Genomic DNA, 23,615 nt, shown 5'->3' on the forward strand with positions numbered 1-23,615 from the left:
TCAATTTGTTTGGGATGCTGAATGTCATTAAATCTTAGGGATGTACAGATCATGAGGAAGTCAAACCCATATATAGCATTCATCCTTGGCAATAATTATAGCCTTGGTAATAAATATTGTGTAATTGGTATTTTAATATTTGTAAAATTAGAAAATTTATAGTAGAAAAATCTGTCAAGTTTCACAAAAGCCTAAGTTAATGCCTTCTGAGATTATCTCTTTTGTTTATAGAATGTCGGTCATGGCCCACTAAATTTCTCTTGTGCTTTGTGAGTGGGTGTGAGCTGCCATCTAAAAGCTTTGGTGATGATTAACAGTGCAGCTCTGAGGTCAGGCTCAGGATGGTTCCATCTCTTACCATCTGATTTGGGGCAAATAACATCTACATGTTCTGGTTTCTTCATCTGTCAAATGGGAACATAGTAGTACTTATCTAATGGGCTGCTTCTGAGAATGAAATGAGAAGGGGAATAATGTGTGGGCTGGGGAATATCGCTCAGTTGCTAAGAGCTCTTGCCTCCTGTGCATGGAGTCCTGGGTTCGATCCCCAGCACACATTAACCAGGCATGGTAGCACAGGCCTGTAATCCCAGCACTTGGTGGGGGCAGAAGGCTTAGGGGTTGAAGGTCATCCTCAGCTACATGATGAAGGCTAGCCTGGGCTACCTGAGGTCCAGTATAAATAAACAGAGACGGGAGATAATGTAGATGTAGGTGGGAAGTCCTGGGTGTGATGAGGAAAGGGCGAAGCACCCAGCCTTGGGGAATGCGGGAAGAAAGAAATGTTGAGACTAAAAGAGTACCAAGTTATTTTGATGAATTTTTAAGTTCTGAGCAAAAGGAGCAGTGTTTGCAGAAGCCGCAAAATGTCAGAATTCCTAGATTTACACGACCAAGGCTTCCCAGTTCTTCTACAGTCGGAGAGAAATGTGGCAGATGAGGTCAGAGATGGCACCACGGGTGAGGTCATCAAAGTCCTCAAAGCCACCTTCAAGAATGTTAGACACTAGCCTAGGAGTAATGGGATCTAATTAAACATCGCAAGCAGGGAACTAACATGATTTGCTTTAAAAACAAAACAAAACAAAAAGCCGTTCAAGTTGAAGTGTGCAGAATGGACTAGAGGGGGCAAGTCTAGTGGCAGGGAGACCATGAGGTGTCTAAGTGCTGCATCTCCGTAAGAAAGCAGCCTCAACCACAGTAAGAAATGCCAGGCAACAACAGCTTGAAAGATTTCTCTGGATAGCCAGGCACAGGGGACACATGTCTTTAATTCCGGCACCTGGGCGACACAGACAGGCAAAATCTCTGAGTTGGAGGTCAGCCTGGCCTTATAGTTGAGACCCTGTCTCAAAAAATAAATAAATAGATTGCACTGAGTATATAAGGTTGAGGCAAAGGAGAAGGAGTAGGGATTGTTCCTACAGCGATGGGTGACATCCTCAACACCGTTTTAGAAAACATTAAGGAAAAAAGACATTCAAGTTTTTTTGTTTGTTTTGTATTTTCGAGACAGGGTTCCTCTGTGTAGCTTTGGAGCCTGTCCTGGAACTCACGCTGTAGACCAGGCTGGCCTTGAACTCACAAAGATTTACCTGCCTCTGCCTCTCCAGTGCTGGGATCAAAGGCGTGAGCCTCCACCGCCCCGCGGCATTCAAGTTTTGAAGAAAACATGTTAGTAAAAATTAATGCTTCCTTATTTGTTAAGCTGTTTTCTGACACCCTCTGGGGTATTTCATAATTATCTAGGGTGCATCAAACTTTCCAGGAAGTATTAAAAATGCACGTTCTCGGGGCAACACGCTAAAATTCTAGGTTTCAGTTGGAGCTCAGAATCGGTGATTCTGACGGTGACTCCTGATGCCTGAATACTAACAAAACCAACCCAAACTACCCCTCAAGTCTCCAACCTCAATTACTTTCCGCTTGTCTACTCATTTGTTAGGCGTGCAACTAGGAGCCCCTATTGCTTCATGTAAGCTCCAAGAATGCAAGGGCGAGAACTTAATTTTTTACTTTTCTTAAGTAGGGCCTTGGTTTGCTAACAGGTGCACTTCGGAGCACCCACAACACCACCCAGTACCGAAAGGGCCCCTTAGAAATGCTCATCTAATAACGAGAGGACAAATTACCATATTGCTTTGTACTAAACTTTTTCGCTGCAAGGTCTGGTGAGGGCTTTGAAATAGGGAAGCAAATGTCCTTTCAGAGAGGAGTCGAGGCTGCGACCCAGGCCGCACGGAGGAAAAAAAAAAATGTGGGGGAGCCCCTTTGGAGCGGAGGTCCCAGTTCCCCGCGCTGGGGACTGAGCGGAGGTCCCCTTCGGATTAGCAACCATTTTGGGCCGCAGGAGCCACTGGGCCGCCGCGTCCACCGTTTGCTCATCCAGTCGCCCTTCCTGGTCCCGGCCCCAGCTAACGCTGCACAGCGGCACGAGAGGCCGCCCGGGCCGGCCGGGGGCTGCGAGGGCACCGCCGAAAGCCCCCTCCCCGGGGCCGCCGGAGCCGCGGTGGGATCGCCATCATGGCGGTCTCCGGGCGGGGAAGCTGAGCCGTGCGTCGCGTGCGTGCCTCCTCCCTCCCCTCCCCCCCCTCGGCGGCGGCGGCGGCGGCAGAGGCGGCAGCGCTCGCCATTGCCGCTGGTGGCAGGAGGCTGCGAGGAGCCGGCGCGGTCGCAGTCTCCACGGCGCAGGCCCACGGTAGCGCAGCCGCTCTGAGGTGAGTGCCCTACCGCGCAATCTCCAGCTATTTCAGCCCCGGCGCAGCCGCAACACGCCGCCCGCCCGCCGGCCGGCCGGCCCGCCCCGCAGCCGGCACCCTGCCGCCCCCGGCTCGGGGCCTGGGCCCCCGCCGGATTCGGCCTGCCTGGGGCGGGGGGCCCGGGCCGGGCCCAGCCAAACCGCCACCCCGAGGATGCGCAGGCCGCACTAGGCCCCAGGCGTCCTGGCGGGCTCGAGAGGGAGGCGGCTGCCCTCCCGAGAGCCCCAGGGTTCCGGCCTCCCCTGCCGCCTCGGGTTCTCCGGGCCGCGGCCTTCTCCGCGCCGTGGAACCCCGGGCCTGGCCTTCCCCACGGGCTCGGGAGCGGGCGGCCCGGGAGAGCGCGCCGGGCCCGGGAGCGGGAGGTGGGTGGGCTGCGCGGGACCGGAGCGGCGGCTCGGCGCTCGCCCCCTCGGCTCTTCCCGGGTCTCGTCCGCCGGCAGCGCGGCACGGCCGGGCGGGGCGCGGGAGCGGCTGTCTCTGGCGGGAGAGGAGGCTGGTGGCTCGGCCGGGCGACCTCCGAAGCTTCCCTCCCGCCGGGGTGGCGTGGGCTGGTTACCCAGGTGGACTGGGGGGCGCTGAATATGGCGCGCTGCCCACCTTCTTGCAAGTTGCGATGAGGCGCCTAGGCGGCAGTTCGAGGAGGAGGGCGCAAAGTCCTTTTGTACGCAGGAATAAGGAGCGACATTGTGTTTTTCCTCTCCGGCGGAGATGCCCACCGAGCGGTCTGGGTTCTTCCCGGGCCTGGCGTGGTGGTCTCTGGGGTCGGGGAGGGGGGAGGTGGCGCACCCCTCAGAACCGAACCTTCGCCTCGTTTAAAACGGGGTCTGGGGTGGTCTTGTGCTCGGTACTGTCCCATATCCCAGGCTTTCGTGGATTCAGGGCTTTGCCATTGCATGTTTTGTAGTGATGTCCATTGCGTCTCTCACCTGTTGTCATTGCTGCCGGTCCCAAACGTGGTTCGGTGCACCTGACTGCCCACCGGAACTTGAAATTGTTCAAATACTGAATGTTGTTAGGGCTTCAAAGGATATCTGCTCCGACCAGTTGGAGGAGCTGTGAACAGTTCGTCCCATCTCCCCAGCCATTAAAATATCGTGTACTAATTGTTTACGTTAGAGTTGGTATCGGTTGGGCCGAATTCTTTCAGTAGGCAGAACAAAATTCACATTTTACTGAGTGTTTAAACGATGTTTATTGGGTGAAAGTTAGTGGGAGTGAACCTGTCAGTTGGGACAGTGCTCTGTAGGAGAATGGGTACAGCTTTTGTCCTGGGGGGGAGTGGTCCTTTTCCCTCTTAAATTCTTTTTCCTTTGGTCTTGAACAGTAAGTTGTTGGATTGTTCCTCACTCAAGGAAAGAGAAGAGGGTAACATTAGAGATGCTTTTTTATAGGTGTGTTGGTTTGGGTTTTTTCATTCAGTTGTGTCCCGACTCCCTAACATTGTTTGAAAGTTCTTGACAAGTTACCCTATAAGGTAGTAAAAATACGGTTAGTTATGAGCACGAAAGGAAATATATAGTCATCATGTGTATTTACTTTTAATTTGGGTGCTGAATTGTGTGCAGATTTTTTGGGGGGTGTCAGAGGGCTTCTTTATTTTTTCTTCCTCTTTTTTTGGGGGGGCTGTTCTGTGGGGTCTAACCCATGGCATTGGACATGCAAAAAGCCAGTTGCTGCTGACCTACACTGGCAGCCTTGTTTCGTTTGTTTGTTTGTTTGTTTGTTTGTTTTTTCAGTTTTCCTGATAGGAGTTAGACTTGCTTTCAGTTGGGTACCTGACACAAACAAAAATAAAACAATAATCAGAGTAAGAGTCTTCTAGCCCACCTTATTTAAAATCTCTTGATTTCTGTTATCTCAAACTCAACATGCAGAAGGGAAAATGACTTTTTGCCTAGTAGTGAGTGGTTCATAGTCTCATTTAGCCACAACTAGCCAACTGAAGCTAGGCGTTTTCACAAAACTACTGTTACGGGAAACTACAGGATTATAGAAGGGATTTCAGGTTTCCCTCAACATTCGTATATATTTCAGTGGAAACCAAGGTTGTGGCTTTTTTTTTTTTTTTAAGGCATAATTACACACCCATTGCTAATTTAGTTAGGGAGTTGAAGGCCATTTAAATCGTTCCATGATTTAAGAGCATAAGTTGTTATTGCTGGTAATCTATAGGTTTGACCAGACTCTGGGTTGTCTAGACAAAGCTTTTTATGTGAAACAACTACGGGCAAGTGACTTATATCTTTTTTTTTTTTTTTTTTTTTGCAATAAGACATTCTGTAAATGTTTGTTGGAATAATAGTGATGATGAACAACAATTACTGAAGTTGGATTTTGTTTCAGTACAAAAAAAATCAGCATAGAAAGTCATGTTGACTTATTTTTGTTTCCTTTTTTGTTTGGGCTGGGGAGAGAGAAACTTATCATCAGTCTTTAAAAAGGACAGTCTCCAGAAAGTTAACCTGTCAAGTCTGTCAGGTCCTTGAACAAGTGCACTGAGTGCACCGTGCTGAAACACACTTGCTCATCTACTCAGTTGGATGGAGGCCGAGGGGGACTCTGTGTGCTGCTGAGATGTCCCATCTCTCCAGAAAATAAGATCTTTTACTCACTTACTCTGGGACTGTGTATGGTGCTCATATTATACACACATGTATATAATTTGAAAATCAATCTCAAATCTCACAAACACCAATCTGTAGTCTTGTGAAAGGCATTTAAGGAAATGTTCTGTTATAGAATGTTAGTTGTTTGTACTTTCATGTTTTCATTAAACTGTAAGAGCATTTTTTCAGCCCAAGCTTACCAAATACAACTTTTCCACTATCCCTTAGTAAAATAGCAGTTAAAAATAGCAGTGTTTCTTTTAGAATACATTGTTTGGGGCCTGGTGGTATAGATCACTGGTAGAGTGAGTGCTTAACTGGAGCAGGGCATTGGGTTCAATCTCTAGCCCCCCTAAAAATTGTTTAGACCAAGTGTAGTGTTTTTTTGTGGCTTGTGTATTATGTATCATGGTTTCTTACTTTCTTAAATTTTTTTATACGTGTGAGTGTTTGGTCTGGGTATGTCTGCACTGCTTGCAGGCCTGGTGCTGGGGGAGGCTAGAAGAGGGTATCACATCCCCGGAGCTGGAGTTGCAGGTAGTTGTGAGCCAGTGTTCGGTACTGGGAACCAGACTTGGGTCCCTGGAAGAGCAGTACATACTCAGTACAGACTGCTGAATCACCCCTGTTTTAATTTTTTAGTATGTGTCTGTGTGTTTGATGTATCTGTGTTTATATATGGGGATGTACACGTTAGTTCAAGTGCCTGTGGAGTCCAAAAGAGGGCATCATCCCCTGGAGCTGAAGTTACAGGTGGTAGTGACCTACCCAGCTAGGGTGCTGTGGTCCTCTGAAAGAGCAGGCAGTACTCTTAACCACTGAGCAATCTCCAACCTGGGTTTTTTGTTTGTTTGTTTGTTTGTTTGTTTGTTTTTTAAAGATAAGAATTTGGAATTTGTGTATCCTTGGCTGGCCTAGAACTTGCTGCTTAGCTAGGGTTGACATTGAACTTTTAATCCTTCTGCCACCACCTTCTAATGCTGGGATTAAAGGTGTGTGCTTTCTTGCATGGAAGGCAAGCACTTTCAATATTTGAGCTACATCCTAGCCATTGAGTAATACTTACCCATCCTTATTCAAAGGAGAAGAGGAGGTTGGAAGAGAAGTAGTAAAAGGAATTGAAACAAACCAATTACAGGCATTTTCAGACCACAACTACACTAAACTTTGGAAACTTTTAATCTTGGAGCAACAGGAATGTTTTGAAGTTTGTGATATGGTGAAAACTTGGAAAGGGACTTTTTAACTGCTCAAGGAAAGCAAATGGAATGTGTGTGTGTGTGTGTGTGTGTGTGTGTGTGTGTGTGTGTGGTCTTGAATTGTAACCCTCCCCCATACAGCAGAAGTAGGTTAATGTGTTTCAGCCTCTCCTCAATTTACTTTAGTTATCAAGACATCAGAGGCTTCATTATGTGGTCCCTATGCCTAAACTGTCCTAATGTGTTAACATTTACATGACATTAAACCACTTTTGAACTGAAGAAAAAACAAAAATGTAACTTTTTGGAGATACTCAAACACTTTGTGGCTGGCTTGCTGCGTGATTCCCTTAAGACAAGGCTGTATTGTACGCTCATCATGGTCCCTCAGAAGATCACCGTGACTGAAGGGGTCTCCTGAAGCCCAGACTACATGGTCTGTTTTGCCTAGCACCAAGTAGTGTGCTTAAAACTCCACCTCTTACCACAGTGTCATATAATTTCTTGAGGTATCCTAAGCCATACCTACTAAGGGTGTGTATTTGCGGGTGTGCACATGTGTGGTTGGAATGATCACTGTGATTTGGAGGGGTGTAAATATCTTTTCAAAGAAGCTGCGGGAGCTGTTCTTTGTATGGGTCATCTGTTTGGTGATTGCAGCTACTTGTGGGAATCGTATTGCCTAGCGTATAGGTGAATGTAATTCAGGCTTGGGCCGGAATTATTTTTTAAATCCAGTCTAACTGATCTCCTTGGTTTCAGATGTGCAGTTTGGCTGATAATCTTGAGATCTTTTTAAGTGGTGCCTGTTGGATAAACTACCCTGGACCCTTTCCAGAATGTTTTTGAAGCGTGAGCTTTGTATGCATATATGTTAAGACTATTTTTTAAAGCGCCTGCCTTTTACTGTTGGCAGTTGGCAGCTTTTGGAACTTAGGAGAGTGCTGCTGCTGCTGCTCCTGAATGTTAATGTCAGGCTGGCAGCTAACCTACAAAGAGCAGGAGGAAGTGAAGAAACGTCTCTGTGAAACATTGCTTAAAGCTGTTTAAGCGTGGACTAGAGATGGCAAGCAGGAAACAGAGCTGATTCTTGTTTTATGTTTAAAAGAGAGGCATCCCCTCCATTGAGAATTAAACTCCTTAAGAGTATCCTCACTTAAGAGTTTTGCCACTGTTGAACATTTATAGGCAGTCTATGTTTTAGGCCCATTTGAGGTACCAGAGTCACAAACCGTGGGCCAGGAGAGGAAAGATGAGCTCAACTCTTCTACGGTTTGTAGAAACTAAAATGGGGTAAAGAAAGTGATGTGGGAAGAAGAAGGAATTGTTTGGGGGACTATGACACAGGGAAAACAGAAATTAGGGAAGATTTTATGTGTATTAAATAGAGGTTTGAGAAGGATTAGGCTAGAGGGAGGCTAACAGCAGTGACCTGGGAACTAGCGAGTAGATTTTAATTGTACTTGAAGAATGTAGAAGATGAAATTTTCGCTTGGAAATTTGATTGGGGAAGTTTGGGAGGTTGGTAATCTCTACTCGCAGAGTAGAGTATGGATTTCTGTAGGCATCAGGGGGCCATAATGAGGCTTCAGCAGAGCGGGCGTTCTGGTTTTTACTTTGTATTGGTGCTGAGTCCAGGCCCTTGGACCGGTCAGTCAAGCATCTTACCACTCAGCAACATCCCTAGCAATCACTCTGTTTGTTTGTTTGTTTGTTTGTTTTTTAAAGATTGACATACACACTTTGGATTAGTGGTGTTTGAGGCTTTTGGATTGTACTGTCAAAAGAGACAAATGCTGGGGGTTATGTGATTTGCGTGACTATTGAATTTAAGGAGTTAAGGACTGTTAGCAGTGATTAGTCTCATTAGTGGGTGATCATGATTCCTTTAACATAGGGACTATGTAGGAAGGAGAGCTGACCCTACAAATTTTCCTCTGACCTGTGTGCATTTGTACACATCATGATACCTGCATGTCCCTTGCTCCACTCAAGAAATTAAAATTGTATATTGTTTGCCCTGAATCAATCAATCTCTCTCTCTCTCTCTCTCTCTCTCTCTCTCTCTCTCTCTCTCTCTCTCTCTCTCTCTCTCTCGTTTTTTCAAAACATTCCTCTGTGTAGCTTTGTGCCTTTCCTGGAACTCACTCTGTAGCCCAGGCTGGCCTCGAACTCACAGAGATCCACCTGCCTCTGCCTCCCGATTGCTGGGATTGGGATTAAAGGCGTGCACCACTGCCCGCTGCCCTGCAACTCTTAAAACACAAATTTATCTTGAGCTTTGAAGATTTATGATAATAGTACGATAAATACATTCTATAAAGTTTTTAGTTCTGGAGTTCAGGGATGTATTGTAACTGTAACTCAGACTCTTGAAATTACAGGCAAAATTTTGTGTGTATGTCTATTAGATTTTTGAGAAGGGCCCAGTCTCACTTTTATGAGATTCTTGCGGGCTCTTGACACACAAAAGTCAAGGGCTTTTTCAGTAATGTTAATGATGAAATCCGGTGATGCTTGTGTTGGCTAGTTGGCTGAAATAAATTCCAGGGAGGGATTTTGAGTGGGCCTCCTAAGTGAGGAGCTTTGCTCTGAGGTACTTCTTAGAAATGGAGTGGGGACGCTTAGTGGAGGGCAGGAGGAGAGCTAGAGCAAAGCTAAGGCAGTTGCAGAAGTTTACCTGGTCACTGTGGGTTTTTATTCTTCAGGACTCAAGCTAGTGTCTGACTGTTCATACACAGTGAATACAGTAGACTTTGGGAGGGGTCAGTACTACTGTTTTAAAGGAAAAATGTGTTTTTAAAGAAAACAAATTGGCTCGTAGATTATGTTCAGAAAAAAAAAATTAAGTTAAAAATTGCCTTCTCTTATTTATTATTTATTTATTTATTTATTTATTTATTTATTTATTTATTTATTTTGGTTGGTTGGTTTTTCAAGACAGGGTTTCTCTGTGTAGCCTTGTCTGTCCTGGAACTCACTCTGTAGATCAGACTGGTCTGGAACTCACAGAGATTCGCCTGCTGCCTCTGCCTCTGCCTCCCCAGTGTGCACCACCACCACCCAGCAAGAATTGCTTATGGCTTAAAATTTTCTAAAGTATACAGTTGTTTCAGTTTATTGATATATTGCAAGATATTTGCTCTCCCTACCTAATTTATGTGGTCATGAAGTGAAAATACTATTGTTCTGTTTTGTTAGGGTCTTTGAAACATGACTATAGAATAAATACTTTGAAATACTTTGATATTCAAGATAGTTTAATGCTGACACATTACTTACAAATAAATATCCCAAGCTAGGTATGGTAATGGATGCCTTTAATCTCAGCACTTGAGAGGCAGAGGCAGGTGGATCTCTCTGATGGCCTGGTCTGCATAGTGAGTTCTAGGACAGCCAGGGCTACATAGAGAGACCCTGACTCAAAAATAAATAGATAGATAGACAGACAGACAGACAGATAGATACTCCATACAAAAAATCTGCTTGGTTCCCAGAGTAGTTCATTCTGAAATTTTAGATAATTGTTACTTTTTAGTTTTTTACTCAAATCTTTGGCCTTTGAAATTAGATTAGGAGACAGTTTTTATCAGTTCTTAGTTTCTGTGTGGTAATCTCTGTACATTAATTTTATTTATTTATTTGGTGGTGCTGGGAAATTGAACCCAGAATGTATCCTTGCTACAAGTCTTCTACCAGTAAGCCACACCCTTAGCCCTGATCTTCACACTTTTGATTGCCATGCCCACAAATAATTAATACTGTTGACATTGTTTTTAGGCTATCCTGCAGAAATACTGGCAAATACAGGAATGATGGATAGATAAGTTTTTGGCTAATTTTAAACAGAGAAAGTTTATGTTACACAGTTTGTGGTTAGTTTGTATTGATTACTTTAAAAATTTGACACATAATTATACTTATTTGGGGCTATAGTTGTATTGACTTAAAAGTAAGTAGTGAACAATAGTCCAATCATAGTAGTTAGCACATTCAGCACCAAACATATTTATGTTAAAAATATTCAGAATCCTCTTTCCTCCCTATTCTGGCTCTGTGCCATTCTGTAGACATGAGAGCTTAATGCAGTTGTGTTTTGTGCCTGTTAGCCAGCCTCTGCGCATCCTTTTTACTGCTGCTTTCCTTCTGCCAACTCTTCTGCTTCTGGACCTGTTGCGTATGGGTGTCGTCCTGTCCTGGGCCTGGCCTGTTTCACTTGTTGCTCTAAAGTGGATTATTGTATGCACTAATCTACGAGGATCCAAATAGAAGGAAAGTATTTTGTCGGTTCCTTAAGCCCCCCTCCCTCCCTCCTTCTTTCTCTCCCTGTCTCCCTCTCCCTTCTCTCCCTCCCCCCTTTTGATCATTAAGTAGTTATGAAATAAAAGTTTTAGTGACCAATTTCCCATATAAAAAGCCCACATATTGAAGAATCAGCAGGATTTGCTAAGTAGGTGCACCATCACTGAATCAGCATCTCAGCCTGCAGTGGGCATGAGTACTGAATATAAGGAAGAAATGGTCCTAATCTATAGCTAACTATAGTGTGGCTGCTGAAATTTTGCCTTTCTTTAATTTTTGGTTTTACAAAATTTCTTGTGAATAAAAGTTACTTCTAAAATGAATTCTGTGTCTGTTATGTTAACTATATTTACTGAATGTAAACATACATGTAATATGAGTTCACTATAGAAAAGTAAAAGAAACATAACTATCATGTAAAGAACACTTTCATATATTTGATTTTTTAAATTATTACATTTATTTGTGTGTGTGTGTGTGTGTGAGAGAGAGAGAGAAGGAGGAGAAGAGAGAGAAGACAACCTGGAGAAGCCTGTTCTCTCCATCATGTGGGTGTCAAGGTTTTAACTTAAGTCCTTAGACTTTATGCACTGAGCAATCTTACCAGCTTAATAGATATGATTTTAGATCATTTCCTAGGTGTACATGTACACACAGTCCATATATATCACTGTATTTGGTAGAGAATAATACAGTGCTATAGCCCTAGACCATCTTCAGTGTATTTGATATCACCAATTTATTTTTGTCCTAGAACTTTTTTTCTTTTCTTTTTTTTTTTTTTCGAGACAAGGTTTCTCTGTAGTTTTGGTGCCTGTCCTAGATCTCGCTTTGTAGACTGGCTGGCCTTGAACTCACAAAGATTCACCTGCCTCTGCTTCCCAAGTGCTGGGATTAAAGGCGTATGCCCCCGCATATTTTCTTTTTGAGATTGGATCTCTCTATGTAGTTCTGGATGTCTTGGAACTCTTTTTGTGAACTGGGCTGGCCTTGAACTCAGATCCTTGAGCCTCTGCCTCCAGAGTGCTGGGATTAAAAGGCACCACTGTACCCGGCTCCCTGAATTTTTTTCTTTTCCTTCCTTTCCTTCCCTTCCTCCCTCCCTTCCTTTTTTTCTTCCTTTTTTTTCTTCTTTTTCAAGACAGGATTTCTCTGTGTAACAGTCCTGGCTGTCCTGGATCTCAATTTGTATACCACAGTGGCCTCAAACTCAGAGATCTGTCTTCCTCAGCCTCCCAAAGTGCTGGGATTAAAGGTGTGAGCCACTACTGCCTGGCCAGTATTTTATATCTTTATTGCATCCACCTACTTTAAAACTTTAAAAATATTTAAAACTTTATTTTTTGTTTAAAACCCATATAAGCTGGGCATGGTAGCACAATCTTGTCTTTATATTCTGTGGTAGCTCTAGTAGAATCGGAAGTTCAAGGTCAACCAGAGCGCACAGGGAGTCCGAGACTATTGTGGGCTATGTGAGATTCTGCCTAAATACGTTCACTAAGCATATTTTTGTCTTGACCTACACAGGGCTATGGTAATGTCAGTGAAATCTAACTCTACCTTTCTTCCACTTAAGGTCCAGGGATTGTTACCTTGTAATGATAATGCTGCCTTCTGGATCCTTCCTGAAGGACCTGACAGAGGTATTGAGGAGATCTACTTCCTCAGAAACTTGTGCATAGTAGTTATTTACTTTTTTTTTTTTTTTGTGTGTGTGTGTGTGTGTGCTGTTGGTAATCAGAAAATACACTATGAACATCTACTCAATTACTAAATCTTTTGGTGTTAGGATTACAAGACATATTAATTGTTGTAAAATTACATTCATGGACACGCATGGTTAAGAAAAGGCTGGAAAATGAAGGAGTTTGGATAAAACTCTTGGGAAATGATAGAGCAGAGAGCTGGGGCAGAAGGAACAGTGCTTCAGGTTCAAGGAAATAGGGCTGCTACAAAATGGGTTTTGTCTTCATCCTCAGTTTGTGGGGAAAAGGAAGTTAGAGACATCTGGAGCTGCACTGGGAGGCACATGTCTGTAATTTCAGCATGCGGAGGCAAGAAGATCGAGACTTTGAGGTTGGCCAGGGTGACCTCTCAAAATGAGAGTGTGTGGTGACACCTTTTATGCCAGCACTCGGGAGGCAGAGGCTGACAGACCTTTTGGGAGTTCAAAGCCAGCCTGGTCTACAAAGTGAGCTCCAGGACAACCAGGGCTACACAGAGAAACCCTGTCTTGAAAAACAAAACAAAAAGTAAAGTGTCCCTTTCTCTCTGAGCATCTTCAGTGACAGAAAGCCTAATACTGCCTGTCAGAGTTCAGCCAGTCTTGGAGACCTGGAGCTGGCCAGAAATGTAATTTCAGGCTTGGGATGGTAAAACACCTGACAGGCAAGCGCAATGATCCATGTTTAATTCCCAGGGCCCACATAAGAACGCTGAATGCTAGGGTGTGCATCTGTGATCCTGGCACTTCTACCAAGCATGTTCCTGCCCACATGCTCACACAAAACTATTCTGTATATGAGTGCTGTACTTGAATGTATGCCTGCATGCCAGAAGAGGGCATCAGTCCCATTACAGACAGTTGTGAGCCACCATGTGGTGCTGGAAATTGAACTCAGAACCTCTGGAAGAGCAGCCAGTGCTTTTAACTGCTGAGCCATCTCTCCAGCCCTCATATACAATTTTTTTATTTTTATTTTTTATTTATTTTTATTTATTTATTTATTTTTTTTTGAGACAGGGTTTCTCTGTGTAGCTTTGGAGCCTGTCCTGGAATTCACTCTGTAGCCCAGGCTGGCCTCGAACTCACAGAGATCAGCCTGGCTCTGCCTGGCTTAAAGGCGTGCGCCGCCGCTGCTGCCTCCTCCTCCTCCTCCTCCTCCGCTGCCCGCACAAAAATATTTTTTAAAGAAAATTTAACTTTAACTGAAATTGCACCTTGGAATTTTTTTCTGTGGATCTTCTGTTCTCTAGGGTTTCCAAAAACAAGTCTAGTTTCCATTTTGTTACAATATTGTCTCCATTCTAGTTCAGCTTTCCTTATATCCCTTAGCCTTCCTGGGAAGAAAAGCAAGTGTGTTAGAAAAGTAAGGTTGGGGAGGAAGGGCTGTGTTATGTTCCAGGACTGCTCTATCAAATTAACAAAAGCTTCGTGCTTTGAAAGAAAAGAAATGTATCCACTCCAGAGAGATGTGTGAGTGAGTAAAGTCATGGTGTGAGCCTAGCAACAGTTGGGCTACCCAGAACACATGTGGAAGCTGGGTAGAAGGCAGAGGTGGGATCCTTGGGTAAACTAGCTAGTGAGATGGGCTGGAGTTGACTAGCTCTGGGTTCAGCAAGAGACCCTGTCTGTGTCAGTCAAGTGAAACTTTGGACAGTCACATCCCTGTACACATGCGTGCATGTCTGAACCTACATGTGCAATTACATACACGCATACTAACAAATTATTACGCATTGTAAAAAGCTTTTGTTTAATGTGGGTTATATATATATATTTTGTTTGTTTTTGTTTTTCGAGACAGGGTTTTTCTGTGTAGCTTTGCACCGTTCCTGAAACTCACTCTGTAGCCCAGGCTGGCCTCGAACTCACAGAGATCCACCTGCCTCTGCCTCCTGAGTGCTGGGATTAAAGGCGTGGGCCACCACCGCCCGGCCAATGTGGGTTATATTTTTGATATTTGTCATATTGAATACTAAAATGGAAATTTCAAAAATGTTTAATGTAAAAATACCAATAATAAACGTACATGTTGAAATTTTTTTATTTCTTTGGTTAAAGTATAAGCTATCTCAATCAGATCACACACGCATGCATGCACGCACGCACGCACGCACGCACAAATATCCCACACAAGTTGGGTAAGAGCCTTTTTAGGTACTTGTGGATATTATTCTTAGAAATTAAACCCAAACTCCAGAATAGTAGCTTCTTGAACATGAGGTATATAAAGTAGAATATGAAATCATAACTGTACTTTTTTTAAAATCCATTTGATTGTCATACACCTTGGATGGATGTTTGCTGAGACAGAGTCTGACTTGTCCAGCCTGCCTACAACTCCTAGGCTCATGATCCTCTTGCCTCTGTTCCTGATGCTGGACCTGCCACTAAGCCTAGTCACAATGGGTCTTTTAACTCAAGAATGACCTTGTGGGTATCTGACATGGGTAATTTGGAAAATAGTTCACTGAGTTATGTAGATCTTTTTTTTTTTTTTTCTTTTTTTCTTTTTTTTGAGACAGGGTTTCTTTGTGTAGCTTTGCGCCTTTCCTGGAACTCACTTTGGAGACCAGGCTGGCCTCGAACTCGCAGAGATCCGCCTGCCTCTGCCTCCCGAGTGCTGGGATTAAAGGCGTGCGCCACCACCGCCCCGCTGAGTTATGTAGATCTTATAAATATTGACACAAGCATTTATTAATATCTCCATTATTTGATCAGAAAAGACTTAAGTAATGAAAAGTTATCAGGCTTACTGGAGTAGATACAAAATTTTCCAAAATTCTATCACTTGAAGTATCAGATTTTGTCATTGGCAGTTAGTAACAGGTTCACTTCCAGTTTTTGAGAAAAATCCTGTGCAGGACTTAATATCATATAGTTTGTTAGCCATTTTGTCAAAGAAAAGTGATAACTGTTTGGGAAAAAAGGCTGCTAATTTAGTTTGCAACTCAAACCATGCCCCACCATGCTTTGATGACCTGTGACTGTTGTCACAAGGACAGAGTACTTGTGCATACTCTGCGTTTGTTGAGCATTAAGAGGCAGGAAGGGTGGGTGTTCGATGAAACTAGTAGTAGTTGGAAGCAAGGGTAGTGGTTCACACCTGTTGTGTATTATCCCCTTACTCAGGAGGCTAAGGCAGCAGATTATCGTGAGCTCAAGGGCTGCACAGTGAGTTCCAGGCCATCAGGGGCTGTCTCAAAAACCCAAGTAAAGATGGTGTATGACACACACCTTTATTTAATCCCAGCACTCAGGAGGCAATGGCAGGAGATTATCTGTGAGTTCAAGGCCAGTGTTGTCTACCTACGGAGTTCCAGACCTGCCCAGGGCTACATAGTGAAGCCCTATCCCCCAATATTAAATAAATAATTTTTACTCTTTCTTCAAGTGCATGCTTAAATAAACTCTCCCTCTTTGCTGTGAGCACGTGAAAATGAAGATTATATGGTTGCTAGTCAGTCCAGTACGGCACTGTTGTATTGGATTGTCCTATGTTAGTACTCTGATTCCACCATTGCTACTGCATCCTAAATGTTAATTGAAACAGGGGCGGGTGCATATTAGTTACTGTGAAAGTAGTTTGTTTGTACAGTGTTCTGCCTGCATGGATGTATGCCTGCAGGCCAGAAGAGGGCACCAGATTTCATTATAGATGGTTGCTGGGACTCAACTCAAGACCCCTGGAAGAACAACTAGTGCTCTTAACCTCTGAGCCATCTCTCCAGCCCCATGAAAGTAGTTTTAACCCGATTGATCCCTTGAAAGAGTCTCAGAGACCCCTTTGGTTCCATGGTCACTTGCAGACTGATCCTGAACTTTATACACGGAAGGTACAGAATGGACATTTAATGAATTGGATATGCTATTATTTAAACAAGACAAAGCTCACTGAGTACAGTTTTGTGGGCAACCTTATGTCCATGCAGGCAGCCTGATTGGAGAGCAGAGTTTCTACCGCAGCTGTGATAATAGTGTGAGCAGACAGAAGTAGATTGTATGGCTCAGTACCTCAGACCACGAAATAACTGAATACAGTTTGGTAAGTCTTCAGTGCCAACGTTTGAAGCCTTGTTAGATTTCTATTAATGGGTTCTCTATTTTTCATCTTAATTTTGTAAGGTGGGGGTGCTTCTCAAGTAGGATGGAGCTGATCAGAAAAGCAAATACCAATTTCAAGTTCAGTGGTCATTATTGTGTTGATTTGTTACAGTCTTTTGATAAGGGCCACAGAAGGTGAGATGTGAACCACCATTTTTAGTTTCCTGATGAGTTAGTACACAGTGCTGCTCCTCTCTTGATTTCTAAACAATCCCTCCTTTCATTGTTGTTAGGGGGAGTTGGTTTTCAGAAACATTGTTTACTCTAAATCTTTATAGTCTTTGAATTGAAAGAGGCTGTTTTTGAAAACGAGGATGGGGTTGTAATTCAGTGATAGAGTGTTTACTTGGTATTTGCAGGCTCCGGCAGTCCTCACATTAAAAAACAAAAAACAAAAAAAACAAAACCAACTTGGAGGGAGGGCCTATAGGAAAGGAATTAGTGAGAGCAAAATAAAGTATATATGAAGATGCCTCGGGGCTGGAGAGATGGCTCAGGGGTTAGGAGCACTGGCTGCTCTTCCAGAGGACCCAGGTTCAATTCCCAGCACTCACATGGCAGCTCACAACTGTCTGTAACTCCAGTTCCAGGGAATCTGGCACCTTCACACCAATGCATATAAAATAAATTTAAATAAATTATTTAAAAAGGATGCCTCCATGAAACTCATTACTCTGTGTTTATGTACAAAATTAATTATAAGAAAGAGTATGGGGGACTGGAGAGATGGTTCAGTGGTTGAGAGCACTGGCAACTGTTCCAGAGGACACGAGTTCAATTCCCAGCACCCACATGGCAGCTGACAACTGTCTGTAACTCCAGTTCCAGGGGATCTGACACCCTCACCCAGACACACATGCAAGCAAAACACCAATGGACAGAAAAAAAAAAGAAAGAATAGGACAAATTGTTATTTTATCCTTGCAGAAATATTGAGTAAAGACATTGCTTCAAAACAGGGTGTGTGTGTGTGTGTACATTTTTTTTTTCAAGACAGGGTTTCTCTGTGTAGCCTTGGCTGTCCTAAAACTAGCTCTGTAGACCAGGCTGGCCTCGAACTCACAGAGATCCGCCTGCCTCTGCCTCCCTAGTGCTGAGATTAAAGGCAGGCAAGGTGTGTGCCACCACCGCCCAGCTGATTTACACTTTTAATAGAAATTAATGAAGGGATTAGCTATTTCAAATACTTTCTTAAAAATAAGATATACTTATTTTATGTGTATGGATGCTTTGTCTGCGTGTACATCTATCTGCACATCAGAAGAGGTCGTCTGATCCCGTGAGACTACAGTTACAGACAGTTGTGAACTGACATGTGGTTATACGGGAACTGAACTCAGGACCTCTGAAAGAGCAGCCAGTGCTCTTAACCACCGAGCCATCTCTCCAGCCCCCTGAGTAAGAATTTTATATTATAAAATGGTAGTGCCAGTGGGTAAAAGCACTTGCTCATAGCCTGATAGCCTGACCTTGATGGATCCCTAGGTCCCATGGTGGAAAGGAGAGACCCACCTCCCTAAAGTTGTCCTCTGACCTCCACATGTATGCTACGGCACGTGTCTGAACTTAGAACACATCACATACACACACTTATACACAGTAATAAAAATGGCTCTGTGTGTGTGAGTGTGTGTGTGTGTGTGTGTGTGTGTGTGTGAGAGAGAGAGAGAGAGAGAGAGAGAGAGAGAGAGAGAGAGAGAGAGAGAGAGTGAGTTGGGCATGGTGGCTTGCTCACCTGTAATCTCAGCCCTTTGGAGGTGGAGGAGGAGGGCCAGGAATTCAAGATCATCCTTGGCTTAAGTACAAGCCTATCTGGGTTACATGAGGCCCTGTCTTACCCAAGGGGGAAAAGTCATTTAAAAAGTATATATTATAACTTGATGAAACTGGTGCAGTGTTTGAGCTGGTTTATGAGAGGCATTTTTATACGCTTTTGTAAATTTGCTTAATCCTTATTCATAAAGTTAAGTGAGATTATAGCAGGAAACCTGGAAACATCTTTGAATATTTCTAAGTTTTCTTGAGAACATGAGTTTTAGAGAAAAAGCTATTTAATGTTTTCTTGGCTTCTAACTGGTTTCTACAGAATATATAAGATAATAAACTAAACCACCTGGTAACCAGGAAAGTAATACTGATTCTACTTTAATAGAATTAGCCTAACTATGAAAGTAAAATGAGTAACTCCGAGTAATCCCTGCTGTTATTTGTATGAGCACTTTTTATTAGCATAGTGAATAAAAATCCTTAAATGTCCATATAAACCGCAGAGCTGTATAGTCTTAAATAGACTTACCCATCCACTGTACCTTTGTGATAAAGAGACTGTTCCTTTTTCTTATCGTTGCTGTTTTTGGCGAGGGATAGAGTGATAAAATGGATAACACATCCTGTCCACTTTTAGTATGAGCCTTTGTCCACCTGCCTGCATTTTAATAATCTCAGCCTACTAAAATAATGCATACTTCTGTTTTGTTTTCAGGGGGTTGTTTGCTATGGTCTTTATTTCTGTAGGGATGAGTGTTAAAATTGAAGGTGGAAATAGTGGTAGACCCCCGACCCTTACTTTTTAGGACTACATATGTGTAAGTGCCTGAAAGTATGTACACTTGTACTCTCATGGAAACCAGAAGAGGTGTTGAATGTTCCTCCTTTGTTCTTAAGCTATTTCTTTGAGGCAGGACCTCTCTCTGAACCTGGGCTTGAATTTTCTTGGTAGACTGGGAACTAGAAAGCCCCAGCAATCCTTCCCGCTAGGGTCTGAGGTTATTGGCATGCATGGGATGTCTAGGCCAGTGCTTTTAACTGCTGACCTAGCTCTTTAGCCTCCGCCCCCATTTTTATTATTATTATCACTATTGCCGAGGGGAGGCATGTGTGTCGTAGTGCCTGTATGAGGTCAGAGGACAGCTTTGTGGGTTCTGGGGATTGACTGGGTGGTTACATGGCTTGCTGGACAACTGACTACCCACCCACTGTGCCGTGTGCTCTCTCCTTTACCCCGTCTCAAGACAAAGGAAAATCATAAAGGATACTAAGTTAATGATTTTCTTTCATGTTTGTGCCCTCACCCTCTCTTCACTCCCCACAGGGTCTGAATATGTAGCCCTGGCTAGCATGGACTTCACTATGTAGCCCAGGTTGGCCTCAAACTCTTGGTGATCTCCTGCTTCAGCCTGCAAGTGCAAAAATTACAGGCAGAAACTATGATGCTTAGCTGAAAATCCTAAGAGTGTGTGTGTGTGTGTGTGTGTGTGTGTGTGTGTAATTTTTTTAGACTGCTGAGACCTTTAACACTGAACAACATCCCCAGTCCTAAAGATAAAGATTTGTAAATCCACCACCCTAAAGTCACAGAATGTTTTGGTATTTTCCTTTGCTTCCCCACTTTGTGTGTGTGTGTGTGTGTGTGTGTGTGTGTGTGTGTGTGTGTGTATGTGTATTGTTTGTTTTGTACCTTTTAATACAGAAGGGATGGGGATTTTTTGGATTGTATAAAATTGGAACAGAGTCACTTGAAGCTATGGTCTAATTTAGTTGAAAAGGGAAAGAAGATGGAGTGTTCCATGAGACATGCCTAGGAAATGTGTCGTACCAGATACTGACAGCGCATGGCTATAGGGACGTCTTATAATAACATCTAGGAAGTTAGCTTTATTGTGTAGCGTATTTTAAACATTCTGTGAGGGGCTGGGAGGTGACTCAGTGGGTAAAGCTATTTGCCACACCAGTCTGACCAGAGTTCAATCCCCAGAACCCACATAAGAAGCCAGATGTGGTGATGCACATCTGCCGTCCCAGCACTTCTCTGGTGAGGTGGTAGTACAGAGAGGAGAATCCCCTGGAAGCTTGCTGGCCAACCAGCCTAGAGTGTGCAGTAGTGTGGCTCAGACATTGAGAGACCCTGACACGGGGAAAGGAGAGAACCAACTCCCTAAAAGTTGTCTTCTGTGCTAGTGTGTACATGCCTACACTTACTCATCACACATACACTACCTAACAATACATCAAACATTGTCAAAGTTTTACAAGATGTTTCTAGTAAACATATTTACCAGGTAGATGATACTTACTTTTAAATATTAACTACTATTTTGGTTTCTTTCTTTCTTTCTTTCTTTCATTCATTCATTCATTCATTCATTCATGTATTTAAAAATACGCTCTTACAATGGACCTTGGCTGTCCTGGAACTCCTTATGTAGACCAGGCTGTTCTCAAACTCACAGAGATCTGCCTGCTTCTGCCTCCTGAGTGCTGAGCTTAAAGGCGTGGCCCATATGCCTGGCTATCTTAAGTTTTGTGTTGTTTTTTTTTTTTTTTTATGAGAAACTGTGAAAATGAAACATTGCAGATATTTCTGTTCCGCTTAAACCAGAGTACTATGTATTGCCTATACTTTTTTCTTAGCAACTTGAGGTCACTGTGGAAAGCAAGTTACTAGCCTGTGTTGGGATTTCCTTCAGTGGCAATGCTTTTGTGTTAATTTCTCTTGTGAACCGTTGGTTAGATTTTATCAGCCCCACATGCCACTTCCAGAAGAGAGGAGGAAGAGCGTGATGCCGAGCCTGAAGTGGTTCTCTCCCTGATGGCTGTAGTGGGAAAGCCGCCCGCAGCCATGCCGCTAACTGGAGAAACTGGATCCCTCTATCTCCTCTGTCTGTCGTTTTATACATTCACATATATTCAGCACTAAAGAACTGTAAACTGTGAATATGTTTATAGTGTTTACCATTCCCAGTAACATACGGTGGACATTTTATTTATGAATAAAGCTACTATATACTTCGGGACTGGTGTGTTTTTCCTCCATGCTGACAGAGCCTGGATCCTGTCTCGCACAAGGCATGACACTGACTGTCCACAGCCAGTGTACTCAGTGTTTCTGCCATACTCCTCGTGTAGAGTGGTATCTTGGCAGCCAGAATTGTACTTAGCACTTTTATTCCAGAGATCTCTGCAGTGAGAAAGGGAGCTGTCTTGTTTTGACCCATATGAACTTGGTTCTAAGAGACTAGAAAAGTTGGGTGAGCAGCTGTTGGTGGGTTGATGGCCAGCTGCATGCTGCCCATTGCGGCCAGGACCAAGGATTACACTTGATAAGCCCCCTCCCCCACTGTGGCAAATTGTATCAAAGATCACATCAAGAAAATGTCAATGACAAAAATATTTTTTAATTCTTCTAATTTTCATCTTCCCTTATCTAGGGTCCTACCCTTTTAAAATACTTAATCTGGCCAGGCGGTGGTGGCACACACCTTTAATCCCAGCACTGAGTGGCAGAGGCGGGCGAATCTCTGAGTTTGAGGCCAGCCTGCTCTACAGAGTGAGTTCTAGGACAGGCTCCAAAGCTACACCGAGAAACCCTGTCTCGGAAAAAAAAAAAACTTTAAAAAAAAAAAAAGGATAACAAAAAAAAAATACTTAATCTGAATGCTGCAAACTTTTACTTATCATGAGGAAATTTTGGTATTTTTTTAAACTTAATGCTGTGTAAACAGTATGTAGGCAGTTTGGGTTTCTTTAGAAATCTAGGGTAACATTTTAGAAATTACACCCTTTTAGATATATGGATCTCTCTTATAGGTTAAGCCAATTCCACAGTGGAGATGTTAATTTTAATTTGAGGTAGAGTTGTTCTGGTTTTATAATCAACCACTTCCTAAATTTCATTGCCCTCACTCTTGAAGCCGGCTGCCTTATTTTCCTTATCTAGAATCTAACGTGAGTTTTTCATTATACTGCTGGCTTTTTGTCTTCATTTTATGCTATACTAAATTTATTTTTTAAGTAATTCAAGATAGATGAGTGAATTACAAAGTAAACATGGAAGTTCAATATGTAGACCTGCTGGCTCATGAGTCATAGAGATCTGCTTGCCTTTGATTCCCCTGGTGCTGGGGTTAAAGGAGTGATCTACAACACCTGCAGAAAATTTTCCTTTTTAATGTTTTTTATTTATATGAATTCTCTGTCTGCACATATACCTGAATGCCAGTAGAGGTCATCCGATTCCATTATAGATTGTGAACCACCATGCGGTTGCTGGGAATTGAACTCAGGACCTCTGGAAGAACAGCCAGAGATGGCTCTTAACCACTGAGCCATCTCTCTAGCTCCTGAAATTTAAAGTTTTGATCAACCAGGAAAGTTCAAGTTTACATTTCTGATACTGTTTGGAGTTCTTGGGAAAACATTTTTGTTTTATGTTATTTGGAAAGTTTTGTTTTATTATTAAGTAACAAAATAAGTACTGTTTATCTGTCTTAATTTATTTGATGTGTTTTCAAGTAATTTAGGTAGATCTGTTTCACATCCATGTAATACATGAGGTAGAGGAATTGAGTAGCTCTCCATACTGAAATGTCTGTTTTCTTTCATACTGCCTCCCAGTTTCACAGTTGTGTTAACTCAGTGGGGTTTCGTTTATTACTACATGAAGTAATGGCTTCCTCTGGACATGGTGGCTCACATCTGTAGTCCAGCAAAGCTGGTGCAGACAGGAGGATCGACACACATTTGAGGGCTACACAGTGGAGCTGTGTCAGAAAGAAATCAAAACAACAAAGAAATAATGCCTCCAGTATGGCTTACACTGGAACCTTTTACGTTCCTTTCTCGTTCTAAAGTGGTGTGGCCTGGCAGCAGTGGTTCCCTGTGCCGTTGCTGGCACTTGAGGCAGCTGTGGTGTGCACACCTGTAATACCAGTACTCGGAAGGTGGAAACAAGAGCCCTGAGCTTGAGGTCAACCCATAGTGTCATAGCAATACTGGATCTCAAACAACCAAAAAGATAGCTTAAGAAAGAAATTACTGATATTGTTTTAGACCTTCAGAAGGCAATTTCATATTGTTTAGTGTAGTAAAATATGAAACTGTCTTATATACACAGTATATTATAATTATGCACATTGCCAAGATA

General features: G+C 43.2%; 1 protein-coding gene across 3 annotated transcripts in view; it reads left to right on the top strand.

Annotated features, from left to right (window-relative positions):
• Positions 1–2,512: 2,512 nt before the first annotated feature.
• Nrf1 (nuclear respiratory factor 1) overlaps positions 2,513–23,615 on the top strand; it is a 113,571-nt gene continuing 92,468 nt past the window's right edge. Inside the window, exon 1 of one of the 3 annotated variants that reach the window (XM_059257501.1) lies at positions 2,513–2,717. The gene's annotated coding sequence lies outside the window, so the exon portion shown is untranslated. The remainder of the gene's footprint in view (positions 2,718–23,615) is intronic. The other 2 variants (XM_059257499.1, XM_059257500.1) reach the window with 2 other exon arrangements.

Source organism: Peromyscus eremicus, chromosome 3, assembly GCF_949786415.1.
Source record: "Peromyscus eremicus chromosome 3, PerEre_H2_v1, whole genome shotgun sequence".
Classification (NCBI taxonomy): Eukaryota; Metazoa; Chordata; class Mammalia; order Rodentia; family Cricetidae; genus Peromyscus; species Peromyscus eremicus.